Here is a 22229-nt window from a genome sequence, read left to right on the forward strand (position 1 = left end):
TGCCCGAGAACTCGGGTTAGCGTGAATTACAATTGACAAATTCCAACGAACTCCATCGACGAGACACGACGTGCATTTTCATCGCATCGAGACGAGGGATATTGCGTGTTTTCGTAAAATATTATCAAATACCATCGTAATTCTTCGGTTCGCTAATAACTGTATTTTATTCGCGTAACCTCGTTTGTCCACCTCACGGACAGACTGGAGTATTTCTTTAATAAAATGTTCCGGAATTTTCCTACGAAGGAAGCGCCGGGGGTATATCAGTTCCTTTTCCTATCACATTTAGCGAGATCAAGAATGAATATTTCGTACGACGTGGCACGATACGAGAGGGGAAACTCTTATGCACGACGATGAAAGCCAAAAACGGTAATCCGCTCGTCTCGCTGAAGGGCCAAAGGTTTTCCGCGATCATACGAAAACCTGCCCTAAAGCAACCACGAACACCGGCCTCCTTGTTTTCTCGACGACGCACCCTTCGCCTTCACCGGCTCTCCTTTTATCAGCTTGCCCGCGAATTCGACGAAAAGGGACAAGGACCCTCTTGGAGCGGTTAAGATATTTCACGTCGGATCACCAGCCTTTCGTTCGATGGTACATCTTGGCTCGCGAAACCGCTTCACGGCCGGTTTAATTCGATCGGACAAATGCAAATGTGGTAAACGTGTGAAACGTTACGGAGCTCGTGTTATCTACGCCCTTTTCAAACCCGATGAACGTTCACTTTATACCCTACAACTTTCGCGTGAATTCGACCGAGGCGTGGATGAAGTAGATTCTTGGCACCGACAAGGTAGTCGAGATCGTCCTCGTCGTTATAATGAAGAATTTCCGGGATGGATTCTTAAACACGTAGAAAAGAAAGACATGAAAAGATCTCGTTGAAATAACACGCGAGAAACCGTTTTCGAAACTGAATATCTCGCGAGTAGAAACGGAACACAGAAACAGGCACATCGCTGCTTCCCAAACTCTGAATTGCGCATGCTGCACGGTGGAAAATTTAAAAGTTTACCAGGCTGCGATGGAACTCCGGAAATAAGAATTTTATGGATTATACAATACAGGTGGAGAATTTCGCATTGCCCTGTGTACTGAGTAACACGAAAACTTTCAAAATATTCCAAGAATACATTATCGTGTCATTTCCAAAGTACAATAGGTCCGGCGTACGTACAGAATACAACCGTTTTACCATTCTTACCGCCTCGATATTCTTCCGGTTGCTTTTTCCATTTGAACGATACTGTTCGATTAAGTGATTGATTTAAAGAAGGTGTGATATCAATCGTAAGAATTATACGATATAGAAAGGAATAAAATGTATAATAATTGAGTGTAATCGATAAAACGTAGCCGTGGAAGGATGGTCAGAGGGAACAATAACATAACTGATCCCGTTTCGCGACAGTGACGAATCATCCTCAGTTCCGGGGTCACCGGCAGGGCTGGACAGGCCCCATGGAAAAGAGAATGAAGCTGACGTAGAGGCAGCGCAGGAAACGAAGGTTTTCGGCCGCGTTTGTTCCGGGACTGCCGCAACACGAGTTACGGATAATAACGGCGGGCTATCCAACAGCCACCGGAGTCAAACCGCAACCCCATCAACATACGCCGCACGTACTGTTCGTGCACTTGCATACGTGCAGGTGTAGCTGCAGTTCACCCGACCTAACGTACAACAGAATACTCGAACGATTCTCCTGCGCGTACATAGTGCCGATCGAAAATTTGGCCAGCCGTACGTTCGCATTTTGTGGACTGATCCGAGATGAATTGCGGTATGGTTAATTATTTCTTAATTACGAGTTGTGCCACGAGGAAGAAAGTTCTAAAAATTACTAGGAAAAGGTATGAACTTAAATTGATAATTAAACCAAATTAGTTAGTGTAAAGTCAATGTCATCTATATATGATAAATCGTGAATCGAGTTTCTAAATGTAGGATTTTACTATCGTTATATTTAACACGTGCGCGTAGTCCGAAGTAGAACGTTGTAAGAAGCACAATATCCATAAGCTTATAACTTGGTTGCATTAATATTTGTGTCCTAAGCTATCCACGGGTACGATGGCTACACGAATGGTTCCATAGTAGGTACACAGATATTTAGAAGTATACGAAAGTTGGCAGCGTGTCTGCGTTGATAATCCAGCGCGCGTGTTTCCGTGCATTATAATTTAAAGTAGCAGTTCTCTAACAGTGGTTTCCGCGTCATGACTCATTAACATTGTCCAGTTTCCCTTTTTCTGCGGGGGAATTGAATTCTGAATTTGAAACTAAGACGAGCTCTCAGGAGCTCGATGGAGCATTTATTTGAAATTAGATACGGAAATTCAGCAGCTCCGTGACCTCCTTAGAGTTTCACCACGAGCCTTTGGTACCAGCGTGGGATACATCTTTCAACTTGGCAACCGGCATCCTAGTTTACTTACGTATTCGCCGCATAAATGCCTATGCACGTGCGTAAAAATTTGAATAAACTGACGTTCGTAAACGCGAGAGCAGTTTAGAGAAGTGCGCGCGTACGCTCTACGTAGGGCCAGGCCGTGCACGTACGTGTATATATTGTATATTCGATTCAGGTAACCATACATACGCCGCATCAAATAGTTGTATTCATAAAGACGGCTATATGGACGTATAGATACCCGTATGCGACAAAGATTTATAGATCTACGTGTAGATTTTACGGAAAACGATGCTGTATGTCCTGTCTGCCGGGCGATCCTGTATTTTCTGATAAAACGTCTTTCAAGAATAAGCCAATTAAATATTGGAAAAATATCGGTATGATATACCAATCATATTGAAACGATGTTAAAAGCTACGACGTTAAACATTACTTGATGGTTTCAGTTTCACGAGCTACTGTTACAATTAGATGAAATTACAATATCCACCAAGTTTCCAAGGGTATGTTCTGCACAGCCGGATAGCAAATACATATTCCCGTATGGGGCACACATACGTTCACATTAACGAGGCTTCTTGGATGCAACTACGTATGTACCGATCGACGAGGACGAAGGGGGCAACGTGTTCCCGTGGGATGCATTATACATGTACAAGACTATCTCACAGAGACTCCGCCAGTGCACGCAGCAAAAGGGACTTGACCGACACGGAACAGACGATTGATAAATAATATTATTTCCCTCGGTCTTCCTATCTCGGCGTCGACGACGATCGATTATCTATAATTTCTACGGATCTTCTGGAGGAAATCGCGGGGATACAATTTGTACCATCATCGCGCCCCGTATACGTTTCTGATCGGTACATTTACCCCCTGTTGCTTACATAGGGCCTTCCATTATATATCTGTTGTATAAACGTACCGGCCAACAGAGCCAGTAATGGTTTCAATTTTCTATCAGTCCGGCGCGCGCATTTACAACGCTGTCGGCGATTTGTTATCGCGTGATTTATTCGGAAGGATGTATTTTCAACGACGTTTCGTTGCGGCTTACCGATATGTTACTGAAACGGTTTCGATACTTCAAAATAAAGATATCGTGAAACGTGTACGAGAAAATTTAAACACAATTTAATTATTTAATTTATATTATTAAACATTGTTAATATCTATAATCACAGTTTGATATTCCGAGTACGAAAAAAAAATGAAAATATTAAATCTTAATGTACATATGTATTCTGTTTAAACTATGTACATGTTTAAACAAAATTTTCGGTAACTTTGCCTGGTATTTTCTCAGGTGTATCGTAATACGCATCTAGGATCTTTAATGTTTGTAGAGGCACGTAATATTTCGTTGCGAAATGACATCAATTAGAGATGTGTAATACACGTGGACAAACGATTGGACAAACAATTTGCAAATCTTAGCCAGCGTATGACATAAATTTTCCTGATAATATTTTATGACAACGTATAATGTATATCGCGTATCCGTTGCTACGCTGCTTTTCCTGTGCTGTATCGATAATGGTGTTTGTGCTGATATTCAAAGCGAGTAAAATTGGAAAACGTGTAACTACATGAAACAATACACCCCGTAAATATTCTCAATAATGTTACAGGGAATTCTCGATTCACACTGCGCGAAATGCTCGTGCCGGTTCCGGATTTTACACGGAACCGAATTATTCGCGAAAACAATTGAAATCGTAGCTGATCGGTGTGGACACAGTACCGATATCATCGCTACAGTATAATTTCACGCAAGTCAATGAATCGCCGCTTTGTTTCCTGTCCTGAATAAAAATCGAACAGTGCATCACCTTTTGACATCGTACTTGAAGAATTCACTCGAAAAATAGAAATAGAAGGTCTTAGAAATAATAGATATCAAACGATTTTCTTTTCAAATTACGAATAAGCAGAAGCACGAACGAAAGAACTTGACGAATCGGAGATCCTCGATGCCAATGAAATCCAATCCAAAATAGACTTGAGCTCGTTTGTACATATGTACTCAGACCTTTATGATTTGTATTAATAACGCTCAGCCATGTTACGCTTCCGTTAAGAGGGACGAGCTGATTCAAAGTCCAAGCGCGTAGCATTTGTTCGGTTCTAGTTCACTACCGGGAACATCTTTCTTCGTGACATTGTGTGTACACGACGCAGAGGTGCACCGAGCTGCGATGTTTGTCCAGCGTGGATGAAGTGAACGGGAGACGAGCTGAAAGCGGAGCCTCCTCCTGTTTCCCCGCACATAATAGCGAGTGTATCGTTCGCCGATTATGGGCGGTGGAAGCGGAAAAGAGAGAACATCGTCAGCCCCTTCAGCCTGGGTAAACATACGCGTATGTACACCTACGCGTAACGAGGTCGAGGATGAGGTCGTTCAGAAAGTGGTGTATTCCATTAATGGCGCTGCACAGACTTGCCCTACCGTCAAGTCTTAGTATTAGAGTACACGGACAAGACGCATCTTCCTGATCTTGCAGTTACAAGCAATTTTGATAAACTTCTTTAGCTAAACCGATAAAATCTACGAAATCATTGAACATCCGAACATTAAGCCTGTTTAACGAGCAAATTTATCAAAGACTCCGACGAATAAAATTTTGAGAACGACTTAACTTTTGAACGGTTTGACTTTTCAAGAAACTGTAGTATGGAAATAACGAAAATCGCGATCGAGCATTTGTGCGATATTCACAATTTTATTAACAAGAAATATTTTGAGCGCTTCGAAATTTGATGCGTTTACAAGTGCTTCAACGTGACGAAGCTTTTTACATAACGACATCACGATAAATCAAGCGATTGTTGGCGAACGAAGCATCGCGTAGTGCTTAATAGGATACAAACTAGACCGCGATACGCGAGCGGCCATGCCGAAAATTACATCCGCGCCGTTATCGTCCGCGCATTATCAACGCATAAGTGAAATACACGTTGTCCCGGTCGTTGGGGGGAAAATTACTTTGAAATCCGTTTATCCGAATGTCAATTTCGTCGCGACGCCGTCGTTTCGTGCCGTGGCGCGGAAAAAATGGCTCGTTCTCCTTGTTTGTCCATCGTCTCTCAGGTTTCCGATTCTCGAGTCGCGTCTGCGAGAAAACGAAAATGGCAGTACCGTCGTGGTAAACTACATCAACGACCTTGAGCATCGTGTTAATTCGCATCGTAATTCAGCCCCCCCCCCCTCCCACTCCTTCGACTGTCCCCGACCTCGTCGTAGCCTCTAGCCCCTCAGCCTCCCTAAATTGCGAAACTTTCTTACGGTAGTGCGCGAGAGGAGAATTAGTTTCTCGTTAACGAAGTTTACGCTTATGCTTATAGCAAGGGCTGCGTACTCCAATAGTAGGTCCTTGCGCGCGTACGGATATATTTATGGCGGTACACACGCAGGACACGCGTGTTTGGGCTTGCTCGCCGACCGAAAATAGGCGAACGGTTCCCCCCGCTAGTATACGCTCGTCGAGGGTCTCTCTGTGGGCTTTTTTTCTCCCCTGGGCGAAACACCGACGGGATAAGCGGCGAAAATATGGTGCTGCGCTAAACACGCTACGTCGTTAACACCTGCTCCATCCCGTCGGAATTATCTGATGCCGTTCGACGGTCCACCGAATTCTCTCCGCTCACTATGACACCCTCCCTCTCTTTGTTGACAATAAAAAGTGTCACGAGATCCGCGTATTTTATCTTTAATGTTATGTCGGAAAATAATTGTAGTCACTTTTATGGAACTATATGTAATAATAATGGAACAGCGGTGTCTTTCACTGATACAAATATTAAATTATATTTCAAGCTCCTCGAAACAATTCAATATTTCGTGAAAGTTTGTTCAACAGGTATAGGTCGAAGAAAGATGCGGTACTTAAGGCTTCAAGCTTTCTATGGTTTACGGAATGACGCGTTTCTAATTTTCTGTAATAATTCTCGCAACTGAGAATCTCTGCATGCTCTAGATAAACGTTTCCCACGAAAGCGACCAAGGTAATACAGATATCTCAATATAGAGGATGCGCGTGAGGTGCGCGTCTGGTTGGATCGATGTCGGATTAATACGATCGGCAGTGAGAATGCTAATTCCGTCGGAGATCTGTTAAATTATTCGCCTATCTGCCGTCCCAGTGAATTGCCTGTTCTTTCACCTTCCCAGTAATTTAACAACGCAGCTGCACGGTCGAATATTGAATTATACAGGGTCGATCTCGGCGAGCTGTTTGTCGTTTTTCCTGAAAGGCGTATGAAACCGTGCATTGCACTGCGACGTATTGCAAGTTTGTTATTTCCATCCGTTGCTAAACTCATTTAATATTTAACAATACATGCACGATATATTGATATAGGTAACATAAAAAAATCTCTGTGTAATAGGTATGCCTTACAATTTGTTTATACTAAAGAAATAGATTAACAACATACATATTAAACAACATGACACCCCCATACACGTACGTATACAGTTCGCTTGCTGAAATTTCTTTGCTTTCGCTCAAAACTTTTTCTTTGTACCGACGCTAAAAACGCTCCTTCTAAACCATCGTTCGCCATGCGCTGTTCGTCCCGTGAGAGGACTCACTCTCGCAAACGAGCATCATATGCATACATCTCTAGTTACCACTCAGATTCACCAACAGGTATACATAACGTTCTTCGAATTCGCATTTTCCGAGCATCCTGTTCGATCTTTATTCAAAAACTTTCTCGTCCTCGCAAGCGGAGCGTCTCAAGTACGCATCAATCTTCGAGTCGAATGCATTTCATTTCCGTTACTATTAATAGCACATAGGTTTCGTAACGCCCTGTACCTGTGCATACCGGTACAAGGAAACCGCGCGACATCGAGAGCCAATACCCCTGTGTACTGTGAAACATGATCGTCCTGTGCACAATTAGGACGGTGGTTCGCCTTTACGTCCAGCTCCTGCGGGTATGTGCGCGCATCTTGTATGGGGTAGTATCTCGAAGGGATCCGTTGATAATTCTTAAATCGAACAGTCAATACGCTTCGTATCTAAAGAGGTAAACGCATTAACTGCCTTTCTTTTTCAATAGATATATAGAATAGACGTCAGTTTTTCTGCAGTTGAGATAGGGGCGATGAACGTGGTAGAGAACGTCAGAATCATTGGAGGGGAAAAAGTGAAACGTAATTAGAAAGTTTGAGAGTGACCTATGCTCGACGAGACAGCAACGGTGGTAGTTAAAAATTTCGCGTGGCCCGGAAGATTTGTCGGTCGAAAATTCCTGCTGCGATATAATGAATGAGGTCGCCCGGAGGAGGGGATTTCTCATTCGTATAAAATACTCGCCGATGTAGCGAGCCGGTCTATACGCTCGTAACTTCTATGTCCCGTAGTTTTTCACGGGCAAAGCCGGAGTGGAAAAGTGCGAGCAATTAAACGGTAGCGAGGAACCGTGTGGTTGCTTTTCAGTCAACTAGCCCAACGATTATATGAACGCTTCCCTCGTTACTTCGACATTTTTTATTTCACCCGTCGCTGTCTCTGAGTTGACAGTAACAAAGCGATCTCATCTGTACGCGTTACTCTCTTACTCCCTTCCTCTTTCTATCTCGCGCTCTCTACTTCTCATCCTTATGATCTCGTTAGACGCATCTCGCGCTTCTGTATGAAAACTTTCGCAAATGAAATGCAAGAATTGCCTTTGACGCCAAGGCAGTTTCAATTTTTACGCTCGACTCCTGACAATTCTCTTCCATGGAAGGGCCAAGTTAATATGTTTCCAGTTTTCTAGGGGCTTTTAATGCTTGTTTCTAGTCCCTTCACCCCCCCCCCCTCACCGTCCACGGCGACGATCAAAAATTCCATCGCGAAAAAATTCTTCCATCCAGCGTATTCGGATAATTAATCGTTACGATCATCTTTCCTTTCTTTCCGTACGTTCGACACCTACATATTTCAAGATAATGACTCGCAGAAATGCAAGTAATAAACGCCATTCGCTCAGCTATTCGTTTTTCAACAAGCCAACGCGAAACTCCTAAGGAGTGTTTCTCCATCCTCTCTCGCTCTCCCTCTCTCTCTCTCTCTCTCCCTCCCTCTCTCTCTCTCTCTCTCTCGTTCTCCCCTTTCCCTATTCTCGTTCGCAATTTCCATGAATTTAGTCGAAACTTGATGAGCGCGTCTCATTCTCTCTTATACAAAGGAAATTTATGGAAGCAATAAGAGCAATTTATACGTGCTCCTACGCCGTGGAAAATTCATCAACTGCAACCTAACCCTTCTGCTGGTTGTCCCCCGGATTCTCGATGAAAATTATACGTAAATTTGCATTTCGTTTTTCCAAAATGAAAATTTTTGCAGGAATCTCACGGTTGTATCGCGACGAACAAACAACGTACAAAACATTTCGTATTTGTCCTCGTCTATCCTCGCATTCCGTTGCATTGATCGCTGGATCAAGGCCTGCGGTTTATATTTTACAATTCCATGGACTTATTTGAAATTCAAAAAAATTTTATTCGTGCGCTGGTACGCGAGGAAAAATCATCGCTACGGGTCCGGCTTTGTTTAAAGGGGTGTTAAATCCACTTTCATAAATTCTGCTGGTGCATGGAACCGTCCCGCTTTCTTTCATGCAAACGTAAGAGCCGTGGAACAGAATTATACGACCATTTTTTGTTCTTCCAACCAAGTTTCGTTCGATCGTAGAACTTCTTTCTGCTTTTCGTTACCTTTGAACGGAAAGTGCACAGAATGCCAATATTAGCAGCATGGTCGGGCAGTTTCTTTTTTTTTTTTTTGAAATTATTGCCAAAAAGAAACTTTCAATCATGTATTATACAATGATACTATTTCGAAGGAGTTTCACATTTTGCACGAAGCGTTGCTAGATATTCATTCTCAACTGAATTGTGAGTTACAGATTTTCCGCAAAAGGATACTGAACCCCCAAATTTTACGAATCGATTCTCTAAACAAATCCATTAACAGTTCGACAGCTACCCTCTAGAGTCTGAAAGAAAATAGTCTGCAGATACTTCTCGAAGAGAAGCAGTTATTACAGAGAAGCAACTACAAATCTCTTATGCTAGCGATAATTAATTGGACTCGGAAAAAAAGAGGTAACTAAAAGAATCGTCATCGTGTTACCCTATTCAATCCTCGGCATCGATGGCCCTCAGCTATTAAAAAGGTCGTACTCGGTTCTTTCTGGAATTTCACTATTTCGATTGAGATCAGCGACCTTCGGCTCGAAAGGCGCATCATCGAATCAGTGAAAATTCCTGCCGTCTCGTTCAGCACCCTTTCCTTAACGCTAACAGCGGCGACTTTCCCCGTTCCCCGTGCGCCAAAGAATCCATGACGGAGTCAGCCGAGAACGGCCATTGTGAACTGTCTGTCTGTCTGTCTGTCTGTCTGTCTGTCTGACGGTAGACAGAACGACAGAAGTAAAAGTGCTTCTCCAGTGGTACACCCCCAGCTGGGTTCATTAGTAAACTGAAGTATCGCGCGCTCTGCGCACTAAGGGTCTTTTGTACGAGGGTGCGCCATTCGCGATAGCTCTCATCCCTTCCACTTTTCCATTCTTGCTCCCTTCTGCCTGTCCTACCTCTGTCCCGTTCCATCGTGGAAGCTGCCCCTGACTACTCCCTGCAGTTGGCTAGTCCTCTCTCACCTTCTTTAGCCAGGTATGCACGCGCACACATCTCGAAAAGCATGCGAGGGTGCCAGTGTCGCTGCGCGTTTTAACCCCCGTGCTTGGCGGCGAATTTATCTACAGGTTAGACGTTTGAATGTTTGCCGGCGCGGGAACGACACGAAATTTTGCTAGCTGCCTCCGATTTTCCGCTGTTCCGAGCAGACTTAAAACCCAGACGCAACGTTAAAGCGCCCCTCAAGCGAGCCGTTCACCTTTGTAAGACGAAACTCGTTCCAACGTACCTCCTTTCTTCTTCACCCTTTCTTTCCTTCTATGTTTTCTCGTCGTCTTTATCGGACATCAGAGTTAATTTCTAGGCAAATAGACACGACACTCGCCAGGGATAATTCCGCGAACAGGCCTGCTCGTTTTGAAACACACGAGCGGCCTAGAATCACGATAATTCGATCCGTGCCGATCCATGTTTCGCCTAGTTCGGTTTGCAGCACTTTAAATCGGGATTCGTTTAATTTCTCTGTTCGTGTACACACGCTGATAGTGCAGATATAGTATAAACTCGATGTGTTTCGTTCTGCATCTATTTCCTCCTTGCAACGCACCGAATCGATTCGGATCGCAACGGAAAACTGTTATGATAAAACCGCAAATACCTCTCAATTATACATCTCGCGTGAAATAATCCGAATTGTCGGGCTTATTCGAATTTTCGATCGCCTCTCAACGGCCGCTCACTCGGGTTGCTTTGTCTTTAAACTTTACAATAGCCGAATTATTTAACACTCGTTAATCGTAAATTCTATACCTCTGTTCAGGAAATCGTATGAAATTTTCAAACGAACCAAACCACCAGCGTGGCGCACGACTTTTCAATTATTTTCTTCATTGGTCGATCATTTCGAGGATGAGCAATTTTATCTTGAACAAGCATTCCCTGTCGAAAGTCATCGATATTGAAGAACTTTGAATGGCTGATAACAAACGAGCGTAGCCGAAAAGTCTAAGACTGGCGTGGATTACGGCGCTAAAAGTGCATAATTATTCGAGACAGCGAACTATGATTAGAAATGTTAGAAATGTTCAAGATTCACCGTCACATATGTCGTTGAATACAACTATTCGTCAGAAAAGAAAATTCAAATTGCAGGAAAGACTTCTACCCAAAGTATAATGAATTCATAACGGTGACTGATTACTATATCAGCAGATAATACCAATTAATACAGAAATCAATATATGTGAACACAAATTAGTATATATCGTAACATAGAAGCAGCGAAATGTGCTTTACGATACGAATTTTACAAGGTGATTAGCCAAAGGTTGAAAAATCGGTAAAAAAGAAAAAAAAAAAGAAAGATGAAAGCAATGCATCGAACGCAGCGCAAAAAAAGCTTTTCCGAAATAGGGAAACAACGGTCTATTCTACGATGCTTTTGATTTGGAAAACATCGCGGAACAGCAGTGCAATCGCCGCGAAATTACGAAACGATGGTACACCGAGGATAATGCTGTTCCGCTGTTACGATAAAGCCGGACAATTAATATTCCATAACGAGCCGCTTTTGAAAGGGCGAAAAAGCTTGGGAAGGATTGCCCGAGCGCGAATTAGCGCATGCACAATCATGTGTATACACACAGAGCCAACGTGTTTTCTGGCCAGCGCGATTGTTTGCGCACGTTTCGAAGAGATGCCAAATGTTGGAGCACGTTGAATACGTGCACACGCCAATTCGTTCCCAACGATTTGACGTTCTTCATACCGATAATTGCTAACGCATCTCTCTGCACACTGCACAAGCAAATCATTGCAAGGCTTTATTTTGTACGATAGAAAAAATATAATACAAGGTCTGGGCCTACTTTATACAATACTACCCAGTTATTCGAAAAATCTGATGTGCGTATTGTATAAATGCTTTATTCAAATAGCAATTCAAATTTAAAGGCTACTGAAATTCGATCGTCTTCCACTCTTTTTATAAACCCGATCAAGAAACCGTGAGTGGAACGGAATATTCTTGTTTCGCAACGCAAATTTACTACTAATATTTATGAAGCAGAAAGTTCTCAAAATAAAACGCGACGAGTGCTTCGTTATATCTGCAATATCAATTAATCTACCATTATAAAAAAAAGTCTGAATATTCCCGAAATTTGATACACAACGCTAATAAATATTAATCTACGCACTCGTATTTAAGCAATACGCAACACTAATAGCGAGAGATCGAAGTGCAACCATTTAAGAGGTTGCCGATGAACGATCACACTTGCACAGCTCTTGCAGCTGTATCGTGTGATCCAGGAACAGTGTCCGACCAATGCAGTCGGGGGGTTTGGGCATTTTGTAAACGCAACTCTACATAACAAAACGCGATCATTCATTATCGCAACGCTAATTCTTATAGTGAATTTAATAAAAATTACTATTTACTATATAAAAAAGCTACTTTAAATATTCTGGTATTGCTACTTGCAATACTATAAAATTAATTGAAAACTAACACTTTTATAATCTAATTTTAAACAATAGAAAACAGGAAAAATTCTAAAAATTGCAAAAGACAATCGCGATATCGTAATTCGCAACTCTAAAGCAAACGCGATTATCATTTTATCGCAACTCTAATTCAAACCGTAATCATTTTCTCGCCACACTAATGAAAAGCCGCGATATTATTTCGCAACTCTAATACAACCCGTAATTAATTTATCGCAACACTAATAAGAAAAATCGCGAGTGGGTGTTGACATATCGCAGTGCAACCATTTAGGAGGTTGCCGATGAACGATCACACTTGCACAGCTCTTGCAGCTGTATCGTGTGATCCAGGGACAGTGTCCGACCAATGCAGTCGGGAGGTTTGGGCATTTTGTAAACGCAACACTACTTAACAAAACGCGATCATTCATTATCGCAACGCTAATTCTTGTAGTGAATTTAATGAAAATTACAATGCACTATATGAAAAAGCTACTTTAAATATTCTGATATTACAACTTGCAATACTATAAAATTAATTGAAAACTAACATTTTCATAATCTAATTTTAAACAAAAGAAAACAGGATAAATTTTAAAAATTGCAAAAGACAATCGCGATATCGTAATTCGCAACTCTAAAGCAAACGCGATTATCATTTTCTCGCAACTCTAATTCAAACCGTAATCATTTTCTCGCCACACTAATGAAAAGCCGCGATATTATTTCGCAACTCTAATACAACCCGTAATTAATTTATCGCAACACTAATAAGAAAAATCGCGAGTGGGTGTTGACATATCGCAGTGCAACCATTTAGGAGGTTGCCGATGAACGATCACACTTGCACAGCTCTTGCAGCTGTATCGTGTGATCCAGGAACAGTGTCCGACCAATGCAGTCGGGAGGTTTGGGCATTTTGTAAACGCAACACTACTTAACAAAACGCGATCATTCATTATCGCAACGCTAATTCTTGTAGTGAATTTAATGAAAATTACAATGCACTATATGAAAAAGCTACTTTAAATATTCTGATATTACAACTTGCAATACTATAAAATTAATTGAAAACTAACATTTTCATAATCTAATTTTAAACAAAAGAAAACAGGATAAATTTTAAAAATTGCAAAAGACAATCGCGATATCGTAATTCGCAACTCTAAAGCAAACGCGATTATCATTTTCTCGCAACTCTAATTCAAACCGTAATCATTTTCTCGCCACACTAATGAAAAGCCGCGATATTATTTCGCAACTCTAATACAACCCGTAATTAATTTATCGCAACACTAATAAGAAAAATCGCGAGTGGGTGTTGACATATCGCAGTGCAACCATTTAGGAGGTTGCCGATGAACGATCACACTTGCACAGCTCTTGCAGCTGTATCGTGTGATCCAGGAACAGTGTCCGACCAATGCAGTCGGGAGGTTTGGGCATTTTGTAAACGCAACACTACTTAACAAAACGCGATCATTCTTTATCGCAACGCTAATTCTTGTACTGAATTTAATGAAAATTACAATGCACAATATGAAAAAGCTACTTTAAATATTCTGATAATACAACTTGCAATACTATAAAATTGATTGAAAACTAACATTTTCATAATCTAATTTTAAACAAAAGAAAACAGGATAAATTTTAAAAATTGCAAAAGACAATCGCGATATCGTAATTCGCAACTCTAAAGCAAACGCGATTATCATTTTATCGCAACTCTAATTCAAACCGTAATCATTTTCTCGCTACACTAATGAAAAGCCGCGATATTATTTCGCAACTCTAATACAACCCGTAATTAATTTATCGCAACACTAATAAGAAAAATCGCGATTTGCCCAATGGGACGATGGACCGATATATACATCGGCCAAAAAAGCAAACTACTACTACTACGACTACTACTACTACTACTAAAAATACTAAAAGCGAGCATAGTGACAAAGTAGTAACAATAATGACTTCCCATACTCTGGATGACCCAGAGGATGGGGAGCCATTAGTAGTTGCCCTCTTGAGTGGCAGTTTGCCGGGCCTCTTCGGCTTATAGCCTCTTCTTTCTTCGGGCGCAATGCCCGCTGAAACTTAAATCTAAGCTCGAGACTTCTAAATCGCAAACAAAAAGAAAACTTATAAAGGTAAAATAATAATATAAACCGCTGAAGCTGATTGAAGTGCATATGGACTGACCAACATTCACGGTAGTGATCGTTGCTCACTCGCATGTGCGTGCTCGAGCAATAAACGTTCGTTTCGACCCATTCGCGACCGCGACCGCGAAATTCGAAAAATCGATAGGCAAAACCAGAGACGAGAGCATGCTCTACCCGTGCCAGTTTCACCGTCGATTTTTCAAATTAGATTTCCAGAAACAGGTTGGTCACACGAAAACGCGCCTACCCGACCAGAGACTGTGCCAACCTGCCCGGCCCTACCTACTTATAATTAACAGACATACCAGAAAGTATACTACCTATCCTACCTAGCGCTATATTTAAAAATGGCAAAACGGGCACACCAACACACTCGCTCCACGGTTCTCACGCAAACGCTCGGGCGCAAAGGTCCTACACTAGAGAGGACGTCCCGGGACGCCTCCGACACCCGAGCTTAACACACAGCATGCATACTCTAAGGTACGTACCATTTTCCTGAAATCGACTGACGAATGCTAGCGACCATTGCGTAAATTGCGATAAAAGTTAATCTCAATTTTAATTGCAAATATTCATAATTCAGAGAGTGTATTTATTTTTCAAAGAAATTGTAGATGGTACGATATGTGGTACCATTTATTATAATTTAACAATAAAATTAATGACCCTAGTATCTCTGATTCCCTGTATTCGATAACGAATCTTTGTTTTTACAGTTTGTGATTGAAATGATATTTTTTGAATTTATTTTTTATTATTTATATTTGTAGTAAATGGAATAAATACTGAACGACGCAATTCCACAGCCTAACCACACACACTATGTGGAAAGTACGTCGTGCACGATACGCTAACTCATCGTCAGTCGCTTACAAATTATTATAAAATCAATGGTCATCGTACTCATTGCCTTTCTCTCACCCAAGTAGCACCTGAGCACGTGAGTGAGATCCTGGCATTGAATACGGAAGGGGTTAAACCTGAAAATCCTAACTAAAAAACGTATTAGTGCATCTAATTTGTATCTAACGGACTAATCTTTCTTTATTTTGCATTTTCAAACTTTATCTCTATTACTATCACTGTATAGTCTAGGTTATTAATTTTATAATTTACCGAAATACTAATATTGAATTTATTTATAAAAAACAGCATAAATAAGATCAATGCAATATAATGATTCATTTAAATAATTGATTCTACGAACTATTGAAATTTCACTACAAAAGAGACAAATTGACAATGAATAAGAAATTTATTTAATAACTGACTCAAAGTTAGATATTATTACAAACAACCTCAGGCAATTCCTTCGTCAAAGCACATTTTCGAAAGTACAAAAACAATGTTCAAAACTTGCTGCTTTGATTCCAAAATTTGCCTGTCGCGAAATTTCTTCTTGCCCATGAAATTCCATGCATATTTGTACGGCAGGACTGAACTTTACTACCCCTATATGTATATTTTAAATTAATACTCAAATTAAAAAATGAATGGCAAACAATTAAATCCATCGTAATAGTGCCAGGTGAAATAAAAAATGACTTATTATCGTTATTATTAAATATGTAATTCGACTTCATCACTACGAAATATTTAATTAAATCATTGCAACTCTCTCTAGATATACATTTTTAATACACTCCAACTTTAAAAGTGATCACAGTGAACATACATGTATATCTTCAATCACAAATATTCAAACTAATTATTAATATAATATCGTTTTTATCAGTTAGTAGTATTATTAATATTGTTAATATAAAATTGTTCAGTATATCATATAATTAACAGAAACAAAAACGCGATATGCAAGAAGACCTATCCTAAACTAATAAATTTAAAAAAAGAATGTTACTACTCACGGGTATAAAAAATACCCGCGGTCACTATGCTCGCAACAAAATTCTACGTAATACAACCAGTCACCCGTGTCGATTCGGACCTTTCGTCCTACGACATGATTGAGTGACCGGAGGGACAAAAATGCATGCGACTCACGATAAGATGCGAGGAACGTAGTCATCGATGCTATGGTAGCCCAGGGAAAGTCGTCGTGAAGACCGTTATCAAGGAGGAGTCATGCAATCCCATCATGGAAAAAACTGTAACAATGCATGGAATATTATAATTTGCTCATATTATATCATATTTTATATTATTACTCATATTATATTATATTTGCTTATATTATATTATAATATAATATGACGTTAATTAATTGGAAAATTTAAAGCAGTGGAGGATTAATGTCTATTAATCTCTATTAAAATTTTAATGACAATATTCAAATTAGGAGTAGCAAATTGAAATATATAGCGATAGAATTAAATAATTTACATATTACTTACATTCTTGACTTTTGAAACACCACTAGGACCTTTTCAGGAAGCAGGAGGAAGAGGAAGGAGTGATAAACCTTTAACAAAACATATGTCTTCTTATAGATATATAAATAATACATGCGTGAATAATTTATTTTGAAACTTAAGTAATGATTCAACAAAAAATGTTAAATAACGTAATATGGTATTCTATGAAAACCTTAAATTTTAATAACGATAGGAAAGTTAAATAATTAGTGAACTTTAATTACTGTAACAACTGAAATTCTGATATTGAAGTATAAAATCAGACTTGTTTTTTTATTGTGAGTAATTATAGCAAAATACAAGGAATAAAATTAATTGGTGTACAATATGCAAAGATTCTTACATGCTTAGTTTTGAAGCATCACTGCGTCCTTCCCAAAGCACAGGAAATAGTAGAAATTATGAAAAACTGAAACAAAACATATGAAATATTATAATTTGTTCTTAAAAATATATCGTTCATTGTTAAAAAAAAGTCTAAGGTAATGAAAAATAAAACTCTATTCAAACTTGAAATATTAATAACAATAAAAATTGAAATTGTGTTAAAATCTAATTACTATACAAATAGATTGTTTTTTAATAACAACTAAATGATTTGTATAATTTGCTATATATTAATATAAAAACATTAATTCATTAATAGTATATCCGATTATTAACGATAATCTATATACCCGAAACATTTTTATATGTGAACAGTTTCAAATGTGATTTCTTTAACCTCTTTTTGTTTCATCTTGATATTTTCAACAAATTATGCAACTGTTTATAAAATGATGTTATTATATGCCAATCGGAAGCTGTATAGCAATTATTTAGCAAATATCGATTACTATCGATCCAATAAAAAGAGAAAATAGTCGTGTACGTACCTCTGCTTTGTTATAATACGTCAATCATTGCTAAATCGGCATAAAAAATCAACGATTCGATTTATTAATAATCATCTATGACGTTCATCTTGTTTCAGTTCGAATTATCGATTGTCGATCGTTTGTGGCGTCTGTGATGTGTATTCTTTCAGTGTTTTCAGTCGCGTGTCCAGCCAATAATCTACACAAAAGAAAACCAACAATTTCAAATAAATGTACGACAAAACCAACAATTTGCAATAACAGAACAAATTATAGTAAAAGCCGGTAATGTGAATTATCGATAATTTTAACCTAACCCTATCAGAAATACAGTTAAGGATAAATGTACAAAAAATCAATAATAAAGCAATTATTGTGAAATAAAGTAAAAATAGAAACCAAATTCTACCTCAAAGGTCAGTAATAAAAACGATCAGTAACTGCAAATTGTCAAATACGCCGTTAATGACAAAAGTAAAAGAAAAATTTCGCGATACAATACAATTTTACTAAAATTATAATCAATAAACGATTAAATACGAACTTACTATTTGAATTAACCAGATAGAAGTGCAGAATCGTTGATAAAGTCGAAATAAAGGTACTAAAAACACGATAACGCTCGACGAGACGAATTTACGCAGCACGACTTTCATGTCACCGCTCGGCTCGGTTGAAACTACGACTCTCCAGCCAATAGGAGCGCTCGATATGACGTCACAATATATTGCGCCAATAGGAACGCTCAATGTCACTTGGCAATATTCTGCGCCAATAGGCACGTTCTATTTGACTTCGGAATATATTCCGCCAATAGGAACGCTCGATTTTCGTAGGCACGAGCGCGCGCAAATTTATCGTGTTCAAACAGTGAAATTGATGAAATTGAGAAATAGAGAACATATTTAAAACAATGTTCAGTAACAATTACGGATAAAATTATGTTCTTAATGAAAAGTTTTTATATTACATGAGTATAGCTGCTACTATTAAACAAAATATTGTTTAGTAAGAATATCATTACGGTATATTACTTAATTATTCATACAATTATTAATAACTATTTTTCAATGATTCAAACATTGTAATAAATAGAAAAACGTGACAAAAATGTTAGCAATTTACAATGGTCTTTGAGAATTAATAGCGAAACTATCATGAAAAGAGAAATTTCTTTAATTGAAAATAATTTATTATCATTATTTATTTTGCTATTAGTTGATGTATAAATTCTAAAATTTTTATTATTGTAACATGATCTTATATTTGAAAGTAAAACAAACTTGTGCGTGTAAGAATATATTAGATTTATATATTTAATAATTAATTATTGAATAATGGTATATGCTTATAATTAAGTTATGAAAATTGGTAAAATATTATGATGAATCATCAAAGTAGAAAGTGTATACGATACACCAATACATCGTCGAGACTCGATCAAGTGCAATAATTGACTCTAAATATATTACTAAGAAAGAAATAATCTCAGGCGATCTTTTTTTCAAAGCATATACTCGAAAGTGCAGAAGCAGTGTTCAAAATTATTGCTTTGATTCAAAAATCTGCCTGTCGCGAAGTGTCTTCTTGCACGTAAAATTTCACACATTCTTGTACGGAAAAAAGTGAATTTTGACTCATATTTTAAATTCTAACCGAAATGAAATAAACGAACGTGACTTAATATTAGAACATGCTCTCGTCCCTGGTTTTTCCTTTCGATTTATCGAATTTCGCGGTCGCGGTCGTGAGTAAGCTCGAAACGAATGTTTATTGCTAGAGCACGCACATGTTCGCACAACGATGTTAAAAATCTGAGCATAATGGAAATGTACGTACAACAGATACTCACGGGAAAAACCAATAAGACTAATAATAAAATCAATGAATTAGAAAAAAAAAGAGCTATAGACAAATATCTTATAATATACCGTGGCATAATCTGCAATTTATTATAAAATAATCGATCCGAGCAGAATCTATTATAAGAGAAGGTGGCTGAATATGATAGACATTGTCGAATACTAATCGAATATAATCATTTAGTTAATTTTCATAGAATTTGATACTTCTTCAAAGAATCAATAAGTCCCTCGCTAATAGCCTAATAGATCCCTTGATATATCAAACGAAGAAATACCTAACCGCGATTACAGCCAATTAGTTCATATTATTCGATACATAATTAATATCTGTATCACGTACAGCGATGCAGGTGGTAGTGAAATAAATAGCCATTTTATGTTACAACTATAACGAATAAATTTACTCGTTTAACTTGAGAGGAATGAAAAAGATACCTGACTTTTAAATAAGCATTAAATATGAATTTTAAATATCGCAGACGGTGATGTAGGTGTTATTCAAGAAAAAAGAACATTTTATTTTGTAATTAGCACAAGTAAATGAACGAATATCGATAATATAATATAACGATTAATATGAATTTTACCTGTCTGATTATTTAAACACCTTAACTTATTTCACAGTAACGTCATCGACTGCTGTTAGGCTTTCTTCCCCTTTTTATTGAAACTAATTGATAGTCGAAAACTAGTATCAAGGAGGTGTGAATTTAGTCTTAGTTTGTAGAAACTATTAAAATGATAAAAATGAATGTCGTATTAAAATGTTAAAGATGCCAATTTACGATAAAAATTAAGAAATCGTTCAATTTGATTTTGTTATAATGGAAAAACCGTCCTTTGCTATGTCAAAAAATCGTTACCGTTTGAATGACATCGCGACACCTTGTCAAGGTATATAAGGAACACAGAAGTCGCGCGCGGGCTCTTTTGTGCCTGAAATTCCGGAGAGTGAACATCGAAGAAGAATTTAAATATGAGGTAAATAAAAAAAAAATATCAAACAACAACATTGCAACTAGCAATTTATAACGTCTAAACCATTAATTTACAACACTTAAGCTATAAATTTATAACATTTAAGCAATAAATTTATAATATTTAAGCAATAAATTTACAACATTTAAACTGTTATTTTATACATTTAAGCTATTAATTTATAACATTTAAGCTATTAATTTACAACATCCAAGCTACTAATTTACAATATTTAAACTGTTATTTTATTACATTTAAGACATTAATTTCTAACATTTAAGCTATTAATTTATAACATTCAAGCCATTAATTTGTAACATTTAAGCTATTAATTTATAACGTCTAACCCATTAATTTGCAACATTTAAACTATTACTTTATACATTTAAACCATTAATTTCTAACATTCGAACTATTAAATTATAACATTTAAGCTCTTAATTTACAATATTTAAATTATTAATTTATAGCACTTAAGCCATTAATTTATAACGTCTAAACGATTAATTTATAACATTTAAGCTATTAATTTATAACATTTAAGCTATTAATTTATAACGTCTGACCCATTAATTTGCAACATTTAAACTATTACTTTATACATTTAAACCATTAATTTCTAACATTCGAACTATTAAATTATAACATTTAAGCTCTTAATTTACAATATTTAAATTATTAATTTATAGCACTTAAGCCATTAATTTATAACGTCTAAACGATTAATTTATAGCATTTAAGCTATTAATTTATAACATTTAAGCTATTAATTTATAACATTCAAACTATTATTTTATAACATATAAGGTATTAATTTACAACAATTGAACCATTAAATAACAACATTTGAAACATTTAGTTTAACATCTAACTATTAATTTATAACATTTAACCTATTAATTAATAACAATTAAACCATTAATTTATTACAATCAAACCATTAATTAACGACATTTTAACCATTACTTAATAGCAATTGAAGCATTAATTTATAATATTTAAGCCACTAATTTATAACATTTGAACAACGATATCATGCTAAAAACTACTTTAATATAGTCTAGTCTAGATCATCCATAACTGTTTTGATGATCTAGACTGGACTAATACCTCCCTACGGGGACACCATGGGACGTCGTGGGCCACCGTAGGGTGCGTGCACTTTGACCTTAATTATTCATAATGTTAATACAGATGTTAAGTGCGTTGCGATTCCATTCTGTACAATGATGCTTATCCATCTTGGAACGAAAAATAAAAATTTCTTTTCTCTTCAACCCCTCGCTTGCTACATAAAAAAGATTGTTCTCGTGATTTATCGGTTCACGATCGCTCAGTTCTTTCACACTGTCGTAGGCCCATGATCAAGTAGAGTTAGAACTCGACATTCTTGCCATTAGCTTGAATGTCAAGATCGATGTGTAATGTTAAATAACCCATGAGCGG

At 37.8% G+C, this 22229-nt stretch overlaps 1 long non-coding RNA gene across 1 annotated transcript; it reads right to left on the bottom strand.

Annotated features, from left to right (window-relative positions):
- Positions 1-14127: 14127 nt before the first annotated feature.
- Positions 14128-18789, bottom strand: LOC126875492 (uncharacterized). Its single transcript, XR_007693478.1, has 5 exons — positions 18489-18789; positions 17959-18139; positions 17427-17492; positions 17063-17130; positions 14128-16816 (listed from the first exon to the last, which is right to left on the bottom strand). It is a non-coding gene; the product is annotated as an uncharacterized LOC126875492 (long non-coding RNA).
- Positions 18790-22229: the final 3440 nt, after the last annotated feature.

This window comes from Bombus huntii, chromosome 18 (genome assembly GCF_024542735.1).
Source record: "Bombus huntii isolate Logan2020A chromosome 18, iyBomHunt1.1, whole genome shotgun sequence".
NCBI lineage: Eukaryota > Metazoa > Arthropoda > Insecta > Hymenoptera > Apidae > Bombus > Bombus huntii.